Consider the following 7825-nt stretch of genomic DNA (forward strand, 5'->3'; position numbering starts at 1 on the left):
TAGATGCAGAAAAAGCATTTTATGAAGTACAATATCCATTCATAATAAAAACCCTCAACAAAACAGGGTGAGAAGGAACTTACTTCAACATAATAAAGCCCATCTATGAAAAACCAACGGTTAACATCATCCTTAATGGAGAAAATCTGAGAGCTTTCCCCTAAGGTCAGGAACAAGACCAGGATGACCAGGATGACCAACATAGTACTAGAAGTACCAACCACAGCCATCAGACAACAAAAAGAAATAAAAGGAATCCAAATCAGTAAGGAAAAAGTAAAACTTTCACAATTTGCAGATGATATAATACTACATATAGACAACAAAGACTCCACCAAAAAACTGCTGGAACTGATAAACAAACTCAGTAAAGTTGCAGAATACAAAATCAATGCACAGAAATCTGCTGCATTTCTATACACTAATAATGAAGCAGCAGAAAGAGAAATTAAGGAAACAATCACATTTACAATTGTACCCAAAATAACAAAATTAACAAAATATCTAGGAATAAACCTAACCAAAGATGTGAAAGATCTGTACTTTGAAAACTATAAAACACTGATGAAAGAAATTCAAGACAACACAAAGAAATGCAAAGACATTCCATGCTCATGGACTGAAAGAACAAATATTGTTAAAATGTCTATACTCCCCAAAGCAATGTACATATTTAATGCTATCCCTATCAAAATACCAACAGCATTTTTCACAGAGCTAGAACAAAAAACCCTAAAATACGCATGGAACTGCAAAAGATTCTGAATAGACAAAGTGATCTTAAAAAACAAAAAAAGAAAAGAAAAACTCGAGGCATCACAGTTCTGGACTTTGAGTTATATTACAAACCTGTAGTAATCAAAATAGAGTACTGGCATAAAAATAGGCATATGGATCAATATAATAGAATAGAACATCCAGAAAGAAACCTCCAATTATTTGGCCAATAATCTTTGACAAAGTAGGAAAGAATATCCAATGGGAAAAATGCAGTATCTTAAACAAATGGTATTGAGAACACTGGACGGCTACATGCAAAAGAATGAAATTAGACCACTTTCTTACACCATACGCAAAATAAACCCAAATGGATTAAAGACCTAAATGTGAGAAAGGAAGCCATAAAAATCCTAGAAGAGAACACAGAGTAACTTCTTTGACATCAGCCATAGCAACCTCTTTCTAGATATGTCTCCCAAGTAGGGAAACAAAAACGAAAAGCAAATTCTGGAACTACATCAAAGCAAAACGCTTCTGCAGGCCAAGGGAAACAATCAACAAAGGTACAAGGCAACCTACAGAATGGGAGAAGATATGCTCAAGTGACATATCTAGTAAAGGGTTAGTATCAAAAATATATAAAGATCTTATAAAACTCAACATCCCTCCAAAAACTAATCCAAGTAAAAAATAGACAAACAACATGAACAGATATTTCTCAAAGAAGATACCCAGAATATTAACTCACCAGCAACCCTCCAGTCATTTCTAGTGATGAGGGTAATGGAGTAATGGATGTTAAGTCCTCCCTGCTCTTTCAGTGTGCCCTACTCTATGTACACATTCTTTGATGTTCCAGGGAAATCATAATTATAGACATGTGTGATATCGCGGACATTGAGACCTCAAGATGTCAAATCTGAAGCAATCAATATTCTTACTCTACCTGTTTTAAACTTTTCTAATGTTCTCTCTTGGCCATCTGTTTTCTGTCGCCATGAAGGGACTCCCACCAATCCATGTCGCAGAATTGGGTCACTTGATGAGCAAACTTTTTTGCTGACAAACATTATGACTTTGTCCTTGGGAGACAAGTTTTCTAAAAACGCTTGGATATGAGATCATTTCTCTTCTTCTGTGGTGACAATTACGTTTTGTTTCATGGTACTTATAGCAACAAGATCCAAAGTATCAACATATACAATCATTGGCTCTTTCAAATAAAATTGTGTAAGTCCACGGACAGCATATGACCACGTCGCACTTGTCATAATAGTCTGCCTGTCTGGTGCACATCTAATAAAATCGTTATTATCTGGGGTCAAATCCCATGTCTAGCTTCTCGTCGACTTCATCTAATACCAAGTAGGTTATGCTTCTGAGATTGGAACAGTTACTCATTTGTAAATCATTCAGTCTTCCAGGAGTTACAATAATATCTACTCCTTTTTTCAGTTATTGTATTTTTCCATTTCTGTCTCCACCACCATATATACAAACACTTTTAAGGCCTTTATATGAATACATAGAACATTCTGCTTCTACGTGAAGACCTAATTGCCTAGTGGGTGTAAGAACTAACATTCTGGGTCCGTTCTTTTTTTCTCTAATTATGGGCTGTAAATCAAGATGGATAATCCAGGCACTAAGTAGGACAACGTCTTCCCTGTTCCAGTTTGGGCTAATCCTATAAGATCTTTTCCTTGTAGAACTATTGGCCATGCCTGCATTGAAAAACATCCTCAAATTTACAAGTAGGACTGGGTATATGACACTTCTGACCATCTTTCAAGTCATCACACATTATATCAAAATTTTCTCTCCTCCAAGTGTCTACTTGCACTTGGACGCTGAATTTGTTGTTTCTGACTCCATGTAAAGTTTTTCTTAACTGGAGGTAAATCTTCCCATTCCCTCCCTCCATTTCAAAGCATTTTCTCCAATTTGATCCCATCAGTGAATAGCTGATTCGCTGTAACATTACTATCTGTCCTTACATGTCTTCCCACAGAAGGTTGGAATGCAACAATACCAATTCTGGGCTTTGCATTGTAATTTTAGTGTTTTCTTTTTTTAAAGAAAATTATCTGTCACTGTTTTGGCTTTTTCTTCATTGCCTTGCTGCCAAAAATTTTGACCTGTGAATGGGGATAATCTTTGATTATCCGTATTTTCCTGTTTGTTGTACTTTGGAGGTCTTTTTTTTTTTTTTAAGAGGCTTTTTTTTATTTTTAATGTTTATTTACTTTTGAGAGAAAGAGAGACAGCGGCGCGTGGGTGGCTCAGTCAGTTGAGCATCCGATTTTCGGCTCAGGTCATGATCTCACGGTTTGTGGGTTCAAGTCCCATGTCAAGCTCTGTGCTGACAGCTCAGAGCCTGGAGCCTGCTTAGGATTCTTTCTCTCCCTCTCTCTCTCTCTGCCCCTCCACTGCTTGCACACTGCCTCTCTCTCTCTCTCTCTCTCAAAAATAAATAAACTTTAAAAAAAGAGAGAGGGAGAGACAGAGCGCAAGCAGGATGGGGGCAGAGAGCGGGGGAGGCACAGAATCTGAAGCGGGCTCCAGGCTCTGAGCTGTCAGCACAGAGCCCAGTGCGGGGCAGGAACTCACGAACTCATGAACTGTGAGATCACGACCTCAGCTGAAGTAAGAGCTTCACGGGAGCCACCAAGGCACCCCTGGAGGTCTCTGATTTTTGACGCACCACGACCAATGACAGCGCTGACCCACACGTGCTTCAATCCAAAGCGGAGCGGCGGTTCGCAGGGGTTCCTCTAGCCGCCACCTCTGTCGCCCCCCAGACCTCATCAGTTTGGATCCTCCGCAGGCCTCCTTTCCGGAGCCCGGAACACCGCCAAGCTTGGAGGAGAAGCAACGACCCAGGAGGAGGCGGGGGCGCCTACTTTTTGCCTTGACCTGAACCGGATACCCGAGCAAGATCCGGCTCCTCCGATGTCACTCACTTCGACTCTGCAACACTCCACCGAGTCGTGGCGGGTACATCCCAGCAGGAGCTGCAGACGGAGCCCGCTCGATGCTCTCTCTCAGATAACATTTTAATTCAGAAACCCAGACGACTCGTTCATTACGCTTGGATGTATTTTCATAACATAAAGAGAGATTTACTTGTGGCAAAATTTAAACTATATATGCTTAAGAGAAACTGTGCCTGAGAGAGACTGAAACATGGCTTATCAATGTAAAAAGTCAGTTTTTAATTGTTCTCCTCCACCTTTATTGAACATCAGATACAATCTCAGGGTCTTTGCACTGACTGTTTGCTACATTTTTATCTCCTAATCTCCTTCAAGTCTGCACCAATATTACCTTCTGAGTGAGGTCAACTCTAACCACCTTTTCAAGCGCTAATCTCACTCGTCCCTCAAAATTTCCAAATTCCCATATCCTGCTCCATTTTTCTCCACAAAATTTATTCCCTTCGAACATACTATAAAATTGATTCAATTTATTCATCTGCTATTTTATTTTTGTGTCCTCTAAATAACCTCTAAATGAGATTCGTAAAAGCAAATAATCTGGGTCATTTTTTTTCTCACTGATGTATCACCAGCTCCAGGACATAACCAGGCAATTTGTAGCCCTTAATAAATATTAGCTACTGTCCAAAAGACTTACTGAATTGTCTAATTCACTGATTGGAGGTATTGAACTTTTCTATAAAGGAACATAAAGTATATATCTTTACAGGATATACAGACTTTACAGGATGCATAGGCTTTCTGTTGCAAATTCTCCAAAAAATGTAAAAGCTTTCTTAGCTGACAGACCATATAAAAACAGACTGTGGGTCAGATTTGGACCATGGGCCGTAATTTGCCAAACTTCAGCCCAATTCAATGTAGAGACGCAACAGAAAAGGACCCACGAGATGATTAGCCCTAGAATTGTTTGTATTTGATACTGTGAACATTTTTGTGATTATATGTGTTGTGCCAACTTCCTTTAACTAAAAACGAAATACTATTGTGGCAAATTCAGTCAGAATGGCTGGAAAGCAATCTAACTTGGCAACCTGTATCCTTTTCATTCCCCAGTCCACCAGAACATTGTTATTGTGTCTCTTATAAAACATTACTATTAAAGTAGTGTTTAGTCCTTAGCTTTTTAATAGATCATGAACCCCACTTAAGAAACCAATAAAGGTTATGAACTTTTTTCTCACCACACGTATGCATATACCCATAATTTTGCATACTGATTTTAAGGGTTTATGAATTAAGCCCTTTTCTTAAGAATCTCTTTTCTTTTTAGATTTGCTGTCTCTGTGGCTCATAGTTGCTTTGTGTATTTAAAAGAATGTAAACATTTGCTTTAAATGGCCTTTCTTTCCAATTTATTTTTAAATAGCATAGTAGAAAATGTCAAAGAACTGTAATCAAACATGGTACCTACTAACTCATCAAATACTTAAAAGCATATGTGACCTGAAATGATATATCAGGCAAATAATTCCTTCAGTAATCAGGGTTTCATTTTAATGGGGAACCATTTTTTTGTCGTTGCTTTTATTTGTTTTTACCAATCAAGTCCATAGCATCTTTAGACTCCTCTAGGTTGATAAGATCCTCATTCTTTCATTTTGAGAGTTGAAAGTCTTAGTATAAACAAAAGCAAGAGCATAACAAGTGTCAATATTCTATTGTTATTTTACCGGTGTCACCAACAAGTCTAGGAACTGGACTTCTCTCTTCTCTAGTTTCCTAACTTGAACCATTACTACTTTCATAACAGCATATTCTATAAAAGAGGTGTGCAAAGATAGCCAGGTGACCAATCTCTGAGTTTTCAGTGTTGAGTTCAGGTCTACATCCATAGATATCATCAGAGCCACAACACTCCACTGTGGGTAAGGTACTGGCAGGCCGAGAGGGGAATGTAAACTGATTGGTTACTGATGATATTTAAGCATTGCTTTCCCAAAATAAATTACTTCGCAAAAAAGTGTTTAAATAAAGTTGTTTGTAGTTATAACTCTAATAGTAATTCACTGCCATTTAGTGGGAATTCATGAGTGACCAGGAAAGAGTGAACTTGCAGGGGTATTGAAAGTCCTCCAGTGTAACTCCATGCGAACATGTTGGTCATGAGAGTATCAGCCGTCAAGTGTATCTCTGCAAAAAACAATAAATGATGAGGGCCACTAATCTAGAGAAATTATCCTTCATTATAGTATATATACACTCAGCGTCCTTATTAAGGAAAAATGCCACACATATTCACTAATGTTAACGGACATCCTGTTTAATAATTCCCAGAGATATAAGAAGTAATTTGACTGCTTAGGCTCAAAAATATATGAGCTAAAAATTATTCAGTTACCTGATTAATCACAGTCTATTTACTGAGGCTTTGAGGGAGGAAATGAAGATAAAGTTGTGGCAAAGCACAGCCAAGATTAACAATGTCAAGGTCAAATTCACGTGTGTTGCTTGGAAATGACAGAAGTTACAATAAGAAGAAAAACTATAAGAGAACTAGGATAATGATAATCTATAAACAGATTTAAATAGGAATGGATTGCTGTCGAAAGAAAGAAAGAAAGAAAGAAAGAAAGAAAGAAAGAAAGAGAGGAAGACAACTGATTTACGTATTTGATGATTCATAAATCCCATTGCCCTTTGGGAAAACATCTCTTAGTCTTCTTTTGTCACATTTTTAGATAAAGAAAAAAAGAAAATATATCCCATTAGCCAAATACTAGATAACATTAACAGATCAGAGTTTGAGATCCATAGCAGTCACAGAAGGGCCCAATAAATTATGGGTAGGGTGACTCTAAACAAGCTATCTCTTCTCTCTTCCAAATATAATAAATTTTTTAAGATCAGAGTGTTTATCACATGAAGTTAATAAAGTAGAAAATGACACTATTTACCTTCATCAAATAATATGTCAAGAATTTACAGCTCAGCTCCTTGGAAATCCATCTTTTTTAGCCTGGTGTTTTGTGTAACATTTTAATAGCCGGAAGCAAATGGGGAACATAAAGCCTGTGAGGCCAAGAAAAGTTTTTAAAACAATATTGACATTATTTACTGATTTCTTGTGAAATATTATTTTTATATTTAATGTTATAAAAATTACACATACTATTGAGCAATTGGAAGTGGAAGAGTTGCATGATAAATAACTAGCTAAACCACCAAAAGAAGAGAGAATTGGCAAGATAACGTCAGGAATAAGAGTTGTCATTACTCCAGATCTGTCGACAGATTACTGCATGTCCCCAAGAATACCAGGCTAAAGGTCATAGCTCAAAGAATGACAGTTTTTCTGAGCATAAAAGGAGAGAATTTGCCATTCCAAATCATATTAATGATCCATTTAGTCTAGCATCCTTTCTATGGAAGTGGTCATTTGTTTGTTTGTTTGTTTTAAAGGAGACAGGGGAGAGGAAGAGAATTCTTCCAACCCCATTTTTCCATTGTCCTAGAGGAATGGATTCTATCTAAACTCAGTAAGAGAAACATGAATTAACTGCTCCTACCATGAGTTGGGAGCTATCCCTTGTTTTATCTGGCATTGTTGCTTACAGCAACAACATAAAACAAACACAAAAGCAAACAAACTTAATCTCTCTTAGTATTATATCAAATCATATAATTATATAATGTTGAACAAATTTTAAAAACTCTTACAGTTCACAAATATTTTAAATCATTCTTTAGAAATTATGTGGCATTTTTTTAAGTTTATTTATTTATTTTGAGAGAGAGAGAGAGAGTAGGGGAGGGGCAGAGAAAGAAGGAGAGAGAGAGAATCCCAGGCAAGCTCTGTTCTACCAGTGCAGTACTATCCAATGCAAGGCTCAAACTCATGAACCATGAGTTCGTGACCTGAGCTGAAGTTAGACACTTACCTGACTGAGCCACCCAGGTGCCCCAAGAAATTTTTAAGCTTCAGTCTTTTTTGTTGTTAATCCTCATTACCAGTTTGAGTGGTAAATGCTTTTCAATATCAGTTTTATAAATGCAGACACCGAGATTGAAATAACTCAAGAAAGTCTTTACATGTAAATGATATTCTGGCAAGTCCATTTATACTATATTGTTTCAGGATTCTATTAACAGCCACATGATGGCTA

At 37.3% G+C, this 7825-nt stretch overlaps 1 pseudogene; it reads right to left on the reverse strand.

Annotated features, from left to right (window-relative positions):
• Positions 1 to 1394: 1394 nt before the first annotated feature.
• Positions 1395 to 2701, reverse strand: LOC124521060 (probable ATP-dependent RNA helicase DDX43; annotated as a pseudogene).
• Positions 2702 to 7825: the final 5124 nt, after the last annotated feature.

Source organism: Lynx rufus, unplaced genomic scaffold, assembly GCF_022079265.1.
Source record: "Lynx rufus isolate CCGP_SWC_20201006 ecotype Redwood Valley unplaced genomic scaffold, mLynRuf1.p SCAF_3, whole genome shotgun sequence".
NCBI lineage: Eukaryota > Metazoa > Chordata > Mammalia > Carnivora > Felidae > Lynx > Lynx rufus.